General features: G+C 31.9%; 1 long non-coding RNA gene across 1 annotated transcript; it reads right to left on the bottom strand.

Annotated features, from left to right (window-relative positions):
* Positions 1-3,477: 3,477 nt before the first annotated feature.
* LOC138715644 (uncharacterized) lies at positions 3,478-11,075 on the bottom strand. Its single transcript, XR_011336525.1, has 3 exons — positions 10,876-11,075; positions 10,091-10,145; positions 3,478-4,179 (listed from the first exon to the last, which is right to left on the bottom strand). It is a non-coding gene; the product is annotated as an uncharacterized lncRNA (long non-coding RNA).
* Between the last annotated feature and the right edge of the window lie 3,730 nt (positions 11,076-14,805).

A 14,805-nucleotide genomic window follows, 5' to 3' on the forward strand; every position in this document is an offset into this window, starting at 1 on the left:
GCATCAATTTGTGGTCTATTCTCTCGCTATAGGTGAAAAAACAGGTATTGATAGAGTAAGAACTGGTAATTTTCATCCGCGGAATTAAGGAAGATCTCTCCATATAAAAATATTTGCTCGATGTCATTCCACTTAAAGGAAATACAACCGGAGAAGAGTTATTCCAAGCATAAAGAAAAGAAGAGAAGAAAGGAATCTAAATACGAGTATAAAGCAACTTGTATCTATGGTAACAGACGGGGCTAGAAATATGACTGAACATAACATATTAGACTGGCTTTGATTTATTTAAAGTACACTCTATAGAAAAATATCGACATATAGTCCGTCCTATCTTAGGTTAGGTCTCTGCCGCTACCATACATAGCTGCTATGTTTGGCTCTACATAGTATATTACCGAACAATTGCATTCTGAACGAAAACTTGTAAAATCCAAACAAATATCGTAACTAACAGACGAAAATTTACGAATTGTATTAAGAGTGACAAGTTGTGACGTATTTACATATGTTGTTGTGGCACAGTAAAAATTACGTGAAATAAATTATAATTACCCAACAAATTTAATTTATACAGATTTTAAAGTATTAACTATTGAAGAAATTTATAAATATAGTTTACTAACTTACTACTACAGAGATCAAATATAACATAAATCTAATCGATATGAATATCGTACTCGAAGACTTGTCTACTTTCCCATTAATTGATCCTAAATGTCATACAGGTGCAGCTCTTAAACGTGCTGCTAGTTTCGGCCCAAGATTTATAATAAAATTACAAACCATTTTCCAAATTTGAAATATTTTAAAATTGAAGCTTTTAAAAAAGAAATTTATAAAATTATTCATGATATATAATATTAACAAATGTGTGTATTTTTTACCTTTTATTTCTGTCGACTGTATTCATGTTTTTATTGAACATCACTGGCTTCTGATTGTCAATTTATATTAAATATGTTTCTTTTTTTCTCTTCTTTTTTTGCCCTTGTGTGTTATTTATTGGTTTGAATTAAGTTACTTACTGTATTTAGTGAACTGTGCTTGTAAATTATATGTTATAATATTGGCTAAGACCACACCGTATACGAGCCTGGCTCTTACGATAGTGGCTAGAAACATTTTTGTTTTATAATTTTTATTTGTACTCGCTAGCTAGTTAAATAAATAAATAAATTAATTAATTAAATAAACTTGTCCATCTATAAATCATTATTGTGTAGTCTACATCAGATGCTCGAGGGATCCGAACGGAGTGCTCTATACTTCTCAATTGATATTAAGTCATATGTATTGCGGATTGCGTTCAGTGATGTCATCGTGAGTACAGATTTGCCGATGGCTGCCTTAAAGGGACAAAGGCCGGACCCAGTACCGGTAATGTAGAAAAATGTTACTCACATGTAGTACATAATAAACGAATTTTATTCATAATACAATAAAGTATGTAATTGACCGTAAAATACTTCGTTATTGTTCACTACCGTATTTACATACACTACTGTAATAATAATAAAAAAAGCGATCCGGATAACACGGAAGGCCGGATAATCGAAGTCCTGATAATCGTTGCTCTGTTGTATTTTATTTTGGGCCATATTGTAGGTCTATATTTTGACAAAAATATGAGTGGAGAGTAATTATGAATACATCGTATTCGGCTAATTTATACATTAATAGGGAAATGCAAGACTATTCTTAATGTCCCTCCAGCAGTTAAATGTTATATGGCGGATTTATCATTCCGAGAACTCTGGTTTCATTTCTGACATTGAATGCAATGATATTTTGTGGCAGATAAGCTCAGAGGATGTGTAATGAAACCATTTTGGTAATGGTAGCATATGATTTAATGAATTTTACATAGTATAAATAAAAAAATAATAATGAATAATATAGATAAGCGAAATAAAGTAATTGAGATTAATTATCTTCTATAATACGACGATTGCTGATAGTTTTCCGGTAACTTAATTGAGCTTAACGAATGTTTGTTGTCATGATAATTATTTCGAGACCGGAAGTCGAGAAATAATGATCTAATGACCAAAGCTCGGAACTTGGGGACTTGTCTTTGCACGTGGCTAAGCGATCAGACTTCAATGTCAACAAACTCCCTCTTCCAGCACGGAGGTACTGTTGGGTCTGCTATAAAAGTGGTTTCTGGCTAGAACAACATATTGATAGTGAATTATGCAAGGTTGAAACACGTAATTATATGGCCTGTATATAATAGAAATAAACGTGAGAAATATATCAAATTTACTGTTCTTCTCTGTACATTTTATTACGGTGTATCACTACGTACATCCGAAGATTTTCGAACCCATAACTTCTTCGCTGATTTGAAACGAGAAAAACTTATTTCCACGTCACATGAATTGACGGGAGCAAACTTAAAATAGGCCTACTGAATGTTTTCACTGTCACTGTTTTCTGTCCGTTTATCAGCAGTTGCTAGCTGATCTCGTATCTGAGGAAGATTAGTATATCCTAAATTTTTCTAAAAATAGTTTTCAATTTGTGTGTCACTTTCAGGGTAGTTTCCTCTGCTACTTGGTCCATGACTATGGACACATTTTTCACCAATATAAGGGACTGGAATGTCTTTCAATGAATGCCCGATACAAGCAAATGCTGGGTAACTTTCGGTGCTGGACCCCGGACTCATTTCACCGGCATTATCACCTTCATATCATTCAGACGCTAAATAACCTAGATGTTGATACAGCGTCGTAAAATAACCCAATAAAATAAAATAAAAATAAAAATGAATGCTCGTTTCCAGCATCTAATTTGTGTGTGGCACAACTTACAAAATATAAACTCTTCATTCGAAGAAAATAATGTATCTCCTCCGAATTCCTCCACGAAATTCTGTACCGGTATCTAAAATTAAAAAAAAAAAAATGTATTTTCAAACTTCTATAATACCCATTCGAATAACACGTATTTTCTAATTCCTCAAACAAGCCGTTTACTTGTAATTCTCTGAATGTCTTGGCTTCGACATGACACAGTTTCTTCGTCCGTCTTCCTGTCATTCGATGTGACCACGTATTAGTACATACGACTGTCCCTGAGCACTTGCAGCGTGAGCTTTGTGTACGTTGTACCTCCAACCTTACTCATACACAAGATACACAAGTACCCAAGTTCCGAGCTTTGCTAATGACAGAAAACATGAGTTCAAAAAGTGAAATTAAATTACCTGTGGATAACTATTATCACGAATTGTATTCGGCAAGATGAACCCAATGCGAACAACTGTAATTCTGAACAACTGAACATTCGAGGTTATAATAATAAGATCCTGAAAAACAGCCGAATCGAAGCAGAGATGATAAGAATAAAAGGCTCCTTGGAATAAGAACAACTGAACATTTGAGGTTATAACAACACTTTATTTTTGAATACTTCAATTCAACCTAATCTATAATTTACGACATGTTTAATTTTATTTGTAAACATCTTTACTTGTAGTAATTGTGCAATTATTATAATTAATTATTGTTGCAGGTTGAGACAGACAGTCTCACGTAATTGCTTGATTGCTGATATATTGAAACAGAGACGATACAAATGAAACAAATGGTAGAGTTTCATGCTCGTTACTTTTCATTACCTCTATTTTCTATTAAGAGCGACAGGAGAATAGATTAACATTCCTTCACATGCTTGTTACAGTGAATACAGATTCTATAATAATAATATACAATAATACAGTGCGATCGAAAAGTCTCTCCGCAGTGCTTGTGTAGCTGAGAATCCACTAGGCAGAGAATTCAAGTGTATTTGGTAGAGAATTCAAGTGGCAGCATTGGCCGCTAAGCATATGAAGGACTAAGGGTGTGAGGTTGTCAAACCGGAATGAATGGAGGAGTGCCAACTTTCTACAGGATTGTATTCTAGGGTTACTAGAACTAATAGAGCTGCGGAGGGATTTTTCGATCGCACTGTATTTTGAACAATTACGTTACTTTTCGTTGATACTGCACTTATATGTTTATGTAATTGAATTTCCTACTACTTTGACTCTCTTTTCCATCGCTTTCTTCTTCTTTATTTCGTCATTAGATTGCTGAATAGTTCTCGCCAGCCAGTCGTAGTAATAACATGTTTTCGTGTATATTGAAGGATAATTACTCTTGCAGTCTATTCCATATGAAGAGATTCCTGGAAGAATAAAATCAGACTATGAAATATGAGTTTACTATTAAGTAATCAATACAGTTACTTTCTTTTCAAATTAGAATATCTAAGGGGTGAATTATGATCTCGGTACCAAATTCTGAAGGATGATAGGTCTCGCATAGAGAACCATTTATTATTCACATTGTGCAGTTATTATTTACACTTATTACCAGAAACCGGAAGTTTAGGCATTATGAATCATTAAAATAGGCAGGCAAAAACTCAATATAAACAGCTAAAATACGCAATAAAAGGCAATTACAAAAACCTTGCATAGACCCACAACCTTGCACTTTCCACAGAGGGATTTCGGCAGCAAGAAAAGCTTTACATAAGTCGAATGCAAATTGAGATTTTCGATTCGACGTTGCAATTACTGTTGGAAGCAAAGCAATTTTCTTCCCAGTAGCCTTGGAAAGTGCATTTTTGTGTTTGGTTGTACTGATATGTTGTGATATGAAATATTTAGCTACAACAACGTCGCAATGAAAACTGAAAGAAAAATAACCGTTAAAAATAACGTTAGACCCGGACTCATTGTTGCCTTGTCAAATAAACACAAGCGATAATTAAAACGCTTACTGATATACATTTTTGCACGGCAGCACTCATTGTTGCAAAGAGAATATGAACTGACTGAAAGACAGTAATATACATTCGGTGAAGTCACTTTCATTGTAGCGGTTATAGAAATAAATTAAAATATACCTGTAAACAATTTTTAATAATAATTTAATAAATAATAGATAAATAATCAAATAAAGGCAAAAAACCATTTATTTTGTAAATTAGGCATTTATATTAAAAAAGGCAGAAGAGGACAACATAAAACTGTGAGTTTCAATCACAAAGGTATAATTCGTACAGATTTACTTTGAAAATGAAAGATTTAACACATTTAAAAATTCATTCTGCCAAAGCTCTGCTTATTACTTACAATTACATCTCTGATTCAGGTTCTGGCTAATATGTACTGTACATCTATTATCAGGCAGTAAGATGTGGGTAGTCATACGTTGAGAATATTGTTCAACAATGTAGAAGGCTTAAGAAATAAAATTGAAGGAAAAGAATTGGTTAATATATTAGGTAATAATGACTTGATATTACTAGTGGAAACGTGGCTTCCCAATAAATTTGTATTAAATATAAATGGTTACTGTTGCTGGTTGGTGGAAGGTTGTAGAAACCATAAATTTGGAAGGGAGCAAGGAGGAATAGCAGTAATTATTAAGGAGGAATGGAAAAATATTGTTACTATAATAAAATCAAAGATAAAGAATGTCGTATGGTTACAGATTGATTTGTGTAAGAACGATCTAAAAATTATGATAGGAGTGGTTTATAACCCTCCACATAATTCAAAATATCATAATAATGAGATTTTCGTTAAGTTAAGTCAGGAAATGGAATCATTTGCGGGAAATGTAGGAAACATTAAGTATATAATTTTTGGGGATTTTAACGCGCGCATAGGAGAATTAAACAGTAATTATCATAATCCACTAAAAAATATACTTGATAACATTAATATAGAAAGAAGAAGTATGGATAAACATATAAATAATGAAGGTAGGAAATTAATTAATTTCTGTAATGAAAATAATTTATATATCCTTAATGGAAATTTCGGCTGCGGTAGATCTGATAACTTCACATATATTTCTAAAAATGGAAGCAGTGTAATTGACTTAGGTCTATGTTCATATGATATACTAGAATTAATAGAAAGCTTTAAGTTAGATATGACTAGCTATAGTCACCATCTTAGTCTTATTATCAATATGCAGTTTGAAATTTTAAATGAAGTAAATATTAGCAAAATGAAAAATAATCTCTTGGAGAAGATAAATATAAATAATACTAAAAAACGACAGTATATATGGGAAAATTATAAGGAAAAAAAAAATTTTTTTATTAGGTTAAATAGCAAAATATGTGAAATATTAAGTGTGGGTTTTGAGTTTTTTTGTGATAAAAATAAGATAAAAAATGCCATGGAGATATTATATAAAATTGTAAAAAACGCGGGCATCGACATGATTCGAGACGAAACAAAGTATGTGCATGCAAAAATTAAAACATGGTTTGATGACGAATGTAAGGAGGAAAGAACTAATTTATTTAAAAAATTTAATCGTTGGAAAAAGACACAAAGAGAAGAGGACAAACAGGACTATATAGACAAAAGAAAAAATTATAAAGACTTGATAATTAACAAAAAACAAAGTTTCCTTATGAATGAATCCAAAAAATTAAATAATTGGATAAATAACAATAACATAAATGAAGTTTGGAAATATCTAAAAAGCACTAAATTAAATGCTAGCTCAAACAAAAAAATTGATAAGATTAAATGGAGGGAATATTTCTATAATATATATAATAAAGGGGATATAAATAGAGAATTAAGCTTTATAGGACCAATGAATAAATATAACAATGACTTAGATTGTGATTTTAAAATTAAAGAACTACAAGTAGTAATAAAAAAAGCAAAGAACAAAGGGGCGGGTAGCGATGAAATACCAACAATTTTCTGGAAGAAAATGATGACAAAAAACAAATATCAACTAATGATATTAAAACTATTTAATAAAATAAAAAATTCTAACTATTATCCAGCAAATTGGGCTTGTGCAAAAATAATTACAATTTATAAAGGAACAGGCGATAGGAATAACCCTGGAAACTATCGAGGTATCTCTATATTATCCAGCCTTAGTAAACTATATATAAGCCTGATTGCACAGAGACTTGCAAATTGGCTGGTTAAACATAATATTATTAACAACTTACAATTCGGATATAAAAAAGGAACATCGACTGTAGATAGCTTAATATTAGTTAATGAATTAATAAACAAATACACTAAATACAAGAGAGGGAAATTATATTGCTGCCTTGTTGACATATCAAAGGCTTTTGATTTTATAAATAGAAATAAACTGTTTTTTAAATTGGCGAAGATCGGTCTGAGTAGTAGTTTCATTAAAAATATAAAGGCGATGTATGAAAATGCTTGCATTATAATAAATGAGGTAACGGGGGCAGACAGCGAATGTGAAATTCCCATGACTAATGGAATAAATCAAGGATCAGCACTCAGCGGTTTACTGTATATATGTTACGTAAATGATTTAGCTGACGACATAGAGAATAACTGTGGGCACTGGCCTACTCTTGGGAATGTGCAAGCACCTGCATTGCAATTTGTTGACGATACACTTCTATTGTCAACAACGGTAACAGGTATGAGGAAATTATTAAACACTATGGAAAATTATTGCTTAAACTGGGACCTGAAGTTAAACAAAGATAAAACAAAACTGTTAATATGTAAACAGGGGTGTAAACGATCAATGTCTGAAAATATACTTATCAATGAATTTAACTTAAAAACGACGACGAACTTAAGATACCTCGGAATAAATATAAACTACAAAGGAGAATGGTCTTATCATATAAATAATATATATAATGTTGGTAGGGAAACTGTAAAGATTATAGACTGTACTATGTATAAATTGCCCAACATCAAGGTTAATATGCTTAATAGAATTTATTTCACTACGGTTGAAGCTAGATTATTATATGGATGTGAGATATGGGGATTAGAAGATAAAGCTATAATGAAATTAAATAGAATAAGAGCAACTTATTGTAAAAAAGTATTAAATATTAGTTCAAATTCTTCAAATAATGCTGCTAGAATAGAAATGGGAATGGATAGTATCATGAGCACAATATTAGTCAGAAGCACAAAATACTTAATTAAAAGACTCCAAAGTGAGCAAAATAAGTTGATGAAACAATATTTACTAAATCAAATTGATAATACGACAAATAAAGCAATAATGAATATTAAAAATTACATCTTTAAAATTGGGCTAGGGTGGTTATGGAATAGTTTAGCTACAAGAAATATGTCAGCAAGCCTAAATCTAATTAAATCAAGATGTAAAAATATAACTAGGCAAAATGATTTCAGTAGTAACAATGAAATGCGATCCCTAATATTTTTTAATGAATATAAAAAAATATGGGGAAGGAGTACATATATAGAAAATGTGAATATGAAGGAAAGATTTGGACTAGCTTGGTTTAGACTGGGGATTTGGAAATTAAGAAATAATAGAGGCAATATACCTCAAGGCACATGCCCATTGTGTGGAAAGAGAGAAGATGACATTCACATTGTTCTTGAGTGTCAAAATACTGAAGATATACGTAAGAAATTTATAAAAGAAAAATTCCTTCAAATAAATAAAGAAATAGCTATAAAAAAGCTCATGAACATTAATAATATAAAATTGCAAAAGCAATTAGGTTTATATCTTTTTTTGGTTAAAAAAATTAGAATGGATAGAATAAAGGAAATAGATGTGAACGAAAGTAATTAAGAAATATATAAATAAATAGTGAAACAATTGTAGTGTATGTGTATGTGTATGTGTATATATGGTTCTTTCTTTTTCTTGTTATAGATGTAAAATTATGCATGGAAGAAAGTAACAAGTGTAGATGTATGGAGAAATACGAGGAAAGTCAACATCCCTTAATAATAAACAAATACACGGAAAATAAAATACCGGAGAAGATTGCAAAATTAAAAAATAGAAGGAAGGAAGCATTAAGGGAAAGTACAGTTACTGAGCTGACTAATAAATTCAAGTTTGGAAGGTACGCTTTGTCTAGACTCACAGATAATAACATATTTGATTTAGTTAGAAATTATTTGGCTATCTTTTTTATTTCTAAATTTAATAGTTTTGAAGGTACGTCAAAAGAATATTATGAAATAAAATTAAGGAATGAAGGCTTACCTACGAGAGAGAGCTTGTATGAACTGTATAAATACTTTTGTAAGGAAAGAGGTATGGAAGAAACTAGAATTAGAGATGACTTAGATACGCTAGCTGCATATTGCAGAGTGAAGAGGGAAGTACATCTTAGGAAGGTAAACCAATACTGATGGTACCAATATTCTAGAATGAGTTGAGTCTTGCACAATAACTGAAAGCTAGTGCAAGACAAAACAAATATGTTAATAGGTAAAACGTACAAATTGTATTTAAATAATTATATATCTTTGTGTAAAATTGTTGTATGTAATGTGTCTGTGATCTATTATATATAATAAACTAATAAACTAATATTATCAGGCAGTACATCTCACTTGACGATATGTATCAGAGGAAGAACAATATTGTTTCTATACTTCTGAAGTCTGATTAGTGTAATAATATGTTACTATCAGTGATGTATGCAATGAATGGAAAGAAACTGGCCAACCTTCTCCATTACCTCCTGGGTTAGTTGCCTCATGAGTGATGTCTTATTGGTATCACTTTTGAGGTTCAAACCTGTCTTCGGACAGTTGACTAAACAATAACTTACCGGTACGTTTATTTACCGCATAGGAAAATGAAGAATGGGAAAGCAATAAGAAATGATGGAATCGCCATTGAATTAGTGAAATGGTTGGATGAAGACAAGAAGGAAATTCTATCTCTATGCAACGAAATATATGAGTAAGGTGAATGACCTGAAGATTTCACGATGACAGTGTTGCTGCCAATACTGGAGAAAAATAATGCCAAGAAATGCGATGAGTTTAAGAATATCGGCCTGTTATCGCACTCGGCAAAGATTCTCCTACGAATACTGAATCGACATTTATATTCTAAAATGAAAGGGGAGTTTGAAGAAGAGAATTCGGCTTGAAGAAGGGGGAAGGTTCGCAGCAGTCCAGTTGCATCTCTCGTACCTACATGCCCTGGGAGTCGCTCAGTTTATGAATGTCTGTTATTGGTGGAAAGTTTTTAGAAGAGTCAGGATGAAACATATCAAGTAGCCAAACATTTGAAAGTAGTTCGTTTCAATAACTTACCGATAACGTTGTTATGTGGTGTGTTTTCGTTTATTAGTGGTCCACCGCCGTCACCCTGTAAGAGAGATATAAACATTTTGAACGTGAATACAAGTAGTAGAGACGGTAATATAATTTATAGCAGGGGCGGTTATTCAGGTGAAGTAGGTGAAGTGTCACTTCACCTATTTACGTGTAAAAAAGCTATTTTATCTCGTATTAATAATAAATCCTAGTTATTACCGGTACCGTATTTATAAAATAAAAATAAAGTTTTCTTTTCAGTCGTTATGAATAGTGTTTAGTTGTATAAATAGTTCCTGGCCCAATGGTAGGGCTGCTACTTGAAAATGAAATGATACCCTAGGCCTCTTAGACTGGTCGGATTCTAGGAAAACAAGAGTTCAGTCACCTCGCCATTGAGTAGAACATTGTTTTCCATCTGGGATGAACAATCTTATTTCGCGATGTAGCAAATACCCAAAAAATCGAGGCGAGCACAATTTGAGAATATTCATGGAATTCAGACCAAAACACAGTGGTTAGTTGAGTAGGTACAAGGAATTATTTTGCAGACATATTTCCAGAAATGTCAGATGCGCTGGAAGAGAACTTCTTTGAAAAAGACAAAAGTAAATACGTCAAGAAATAAATCGTTTACTTTTATTCAGTTACACCCGAAACGTTTCTACTGAACCACGTATTAATGCTTATCTGTTCGCTTAGTATCGGTTCTACGGGTCAGCTTTGATGTTCTTTCATATAAACTAATTCCAATGAATGTGCATGAGAAGAATACTACTTACTCTGCAAGAGCTCGTCATGTTTTTGACATTGGATACACATATGTGTTGTTCAGTAACAGTGAGGTGTTTGTCTTTGTAGATTTCTTTACATTCCTCATCGGAAATATGGCAGACAGGTCCTTTTTGCAGAGCTTTCGGATAACTCATATTATGCAGTCTACCCCAACCAGTAATAAATAGTTCTTCTTCTTCATAGTCTTTGATACCTGTACAAAATATTAATTAGAAAGGAATGAGTATGAAGTTCTTTGGTGCGAGTCAATTAGGCATATTGCACAGGAGGTACAGTAGCGGCAAAAAAAATACCCGACCGACCCTTGTAGCTGATTTCAGACCCTTGTTCACTCCAGAGCACGATAGACTGGTAACTAAGACTTTCGTGGTTCGAATCCTGCCTGGGAAGGACACTTTTTTTTGTTCCTTATTCAAGTTTATTCCAAATACTTTTCGATTGCAGCGATATTTTACTACTTAATTAACTTATTATTCCCAGAACATGAATTTTACCAGCAATCGAAAAGTATTGGGAATAAATTTCATGCACATTAACAAACTTACATGGGCTATAATAAAATATTAACTAAACATGATACATAATTAAATTATTTACAATTCGTATCCTAATTTTACTTTATGATTTAAATTTTTTTACCTTTAAGAAAAAAAAATTATAGAATACTAAACATTCTAGAGGCTTATCTAATAAATCTACATGGAAACCCAGGGTAATTTAAATAAGTATATATGTGGTGAGCCTATTCACAAATTATGAGAATGAAAAAAAGAAAATTGTTACGCAAGGGATTTTTTGAGCTACTCGCCTCCCAAAAATGTAAACTTACCCATAACTTGTGAATCACGAGAGCTACAAGAAGAACTTTTTGTGAGTTCTTTAGTTATATTAGTATAGACCTATGGTAGAAATTTTAAACTCTAGCTTTTATAGTTTAGAATTTCGTAATTTCACTCATTGATTAATGTAGACTTTTTAAAGATAGTGTAATTAATAACACAATCGCCACAGGTTTATAAACCTTTTTTTACCAAAAATCACCAGATTTCCACCCATCCTCTTCCTTTAAGTTACTATGTCTTCAAAACATATTACAATTAGAAAATCTTTCAAAAACAAAATAAGAAATGTACAGATGAAATTTTATGTCATTGGCTGCCCTTATTCCAAAGTACGGTTCGGAAACAGGCTCGGCCACAGTATCAGGAATAAAAATAATAATTTATGTATCAAAAATAACAAATGAAAACTGTTACACCTGCGTCATTGTGCATGCAGAAAACAAGTACAGACGTTAGGAGAATAGTGGAAAACTTCTATGATACAAACCAAAAATATAAATAAAAAGTAACAATAATAATAATAATAATAATAATAATAATAATAATAATAATAATAATAATAATTTATTTTAGCTGGCAGAGTTAAGGCCGTAAGACCTTCTCTTCCACTCAACCAGCAAAAAAGAGTATATACATATGCATGAACTTACAAAGAATTCAACAATTTGATTTAGATGATAGTTACATGTATACAAGAGTTATTTATGAATTAAACAACAAAATGCTATGAACTATTAATTAAACACTGAAATAAACTGTGTAGCAGAATTAAACTAAAATACATAGAATGTTAATATATTTCAAATAATATTAGATAATAGAAAGAGATTATTATGAGACAATTTTGAAAATACAGTACAATCAGGATGATGTCTAAAAGAAAGAAGTAACAATGTAGTCAGTGATAGTTTAAATCAGTATGATTGGAGTGAAATGCTAATAAGGTTATCTTTTAAGCTGTTCTTAAAAGTGTTTATTTTCTTGCAGCCCCTAATACTTTGTGACAAGGAATTCCATTGACGCGAGTGGATACTGTAAAAGATTATGAATAACAAGATGTTCTATGAAAAGGTATACTTAGCGTGCCTCAGATAAGTGATCTGGTATTTACGTCGTGGTTAGAGTATAGATAAGAGAAACGAGACGAAAGGTAATTTGATGTTAAGGTTTGCAGAATTCGAAAGAGTAAAGACAAAGGGTGTAAAGTTCTGCGTTCTTTGAGTCGAAACCACGAAAGACTTGCGAAGGACGGTGATATGTGGTCATATCGTCGGATGTAGCATCTTTACTTTATCTTTACTTATCTTTATCTTTACTAGCTGAACGATACTTCACCACCAAGACTGATTTAAGAAAGAAGCTAGGTGTAGATCTAGAAAATATGTGAGCCAACATGAGTTTATTATAGTGATGAGACATATCTAGGAGCTTGGTATTCTGATTGAAGAAGATTTGATATATTTAGTACATGGAATACGTACATTCTTCAACGATGCAAGACATTTTAACTTTGTCGTTAAAAGTTATTGGATGTGCCAATCTCACCCAGCCAATGTCATAATTTATTGGGTTTCCCTTTTCAAATTTCTCGTGTACACGCATTCCTGCAACTTCTATTACTTGATCTGCTTTAGGATTCATATGCATTCCCAAGTAAGCGAGCACTTTTCTAGCTCTTTTAAATCTGAAATAAAAATAACCACATGTTTTCATCCTTTTGAATAATTTAAATAAGATAATGCTAGAGAACGGTGTTAGTATATTATCTTCTTTACCGATCCAAATTTTAAATATTCACATGTTGTCCAAATGACGCCGAAAATCAAACTGTCTCTTTTTTGTGGTACTGCATTCTTGAAAGGTGTTGAAACATTTCTTGCAACTCTGCGGTACTGCATTAAGGCACGTCGTTGGATACACTGCTTTTTATTTTGCAACGAAATCTATTGCTGTATATTTTGGTAATCATCAACTAAGCTAATAAAGTACAAAATCTCGAAACAAATATTCTGAATGACCATTTTTTCCCTATAGGAAAGAATCCCGAATACAATATTCTGAATATATTTTCCCGAATGTTAATAATCGCGAATGTTGAATGCTAAATTTTAATAATTGATATATTCCATATAGCTTCTGTAGTGAGTATTTATTACTTTCTCTTTCCAAAGATTAGGCCTACATTTTTCTGTAGGGAAAAACATTAAGAACGCCTGACTGAATTGTATAATTGATTTATAAGCAAATAGCATGGATTTATATTTTTCATACTTAATTTATTGTGATAAGCATAGTACATGCAATAGAAAATGTCAGAGAATACTTTCATAAAAACGTATTATACTACATTAAAAACTCATAATTTTACACGATTTATGACTTTCAATGTCTGAAACTCATCAATTGAATATAAACGATTTAAAACTAACCATTTCTGAATTCTTTACTTAAAAGCAACAATATTTGATCATCTTGAGTTACTAGACAATTCATTGCATAATTTTGGCCCAGGATATAAGCGACTATTTTGAGTCTTACTCAACTTGAAATATGAATGATAGACTTTATTCCTAAGTCTTGTCTGATAACTGTGTTGGTCACTCCTTGGACCAAAATGATCTCTAAGAGTGCTATTCATAGACATTTCGCAGCACGCGCTACGAGCGTACTAAGCTAGCCCCGGCTATCCACTGGTTACTAGTACAGAATTCAAATCATATCCTATCGCTAACACTGGTTTATGAATACGAAAAACGCTGATCATCCACCGGAAACCCGCGCTAAAAATGTCTATGAATACGGCCCTATGGAATTAGACCTATGCATTAAAATTAAGTCATCCAAAATATACAAGTTATACACTGTTAAAATTTAACTAAACCTATAAACAATGGTCTACAAATGGTTGGTTTAATGTGATTTTTTAAAATTCGAATTAGGCTTATATTTTTCTGTAATAATAAAATTTCCCTCACTCACTTACTTCCATCCCACACAGTAATGCTAAATCTAACAATGGATTAAAAATAGCAAAATATGCTCTTTTCATGTGGTGAAATGGAATATAGGCCTATA

This window comes from Periplaneta americana, chromosome 15 (assembly GCF_040183065.1).
Source record: "Periplaneta americana isolate PAMFEO1 chromosome 15, P.americana_PAMFEO1_priV1, whole genome shotgun sequence".
Lineage (NCBI taxonomy): Eukaryota > Metazoa > Arthropoda > Insecta > Blattodea > Blattidae > Periplaneta > Periplaneta americana.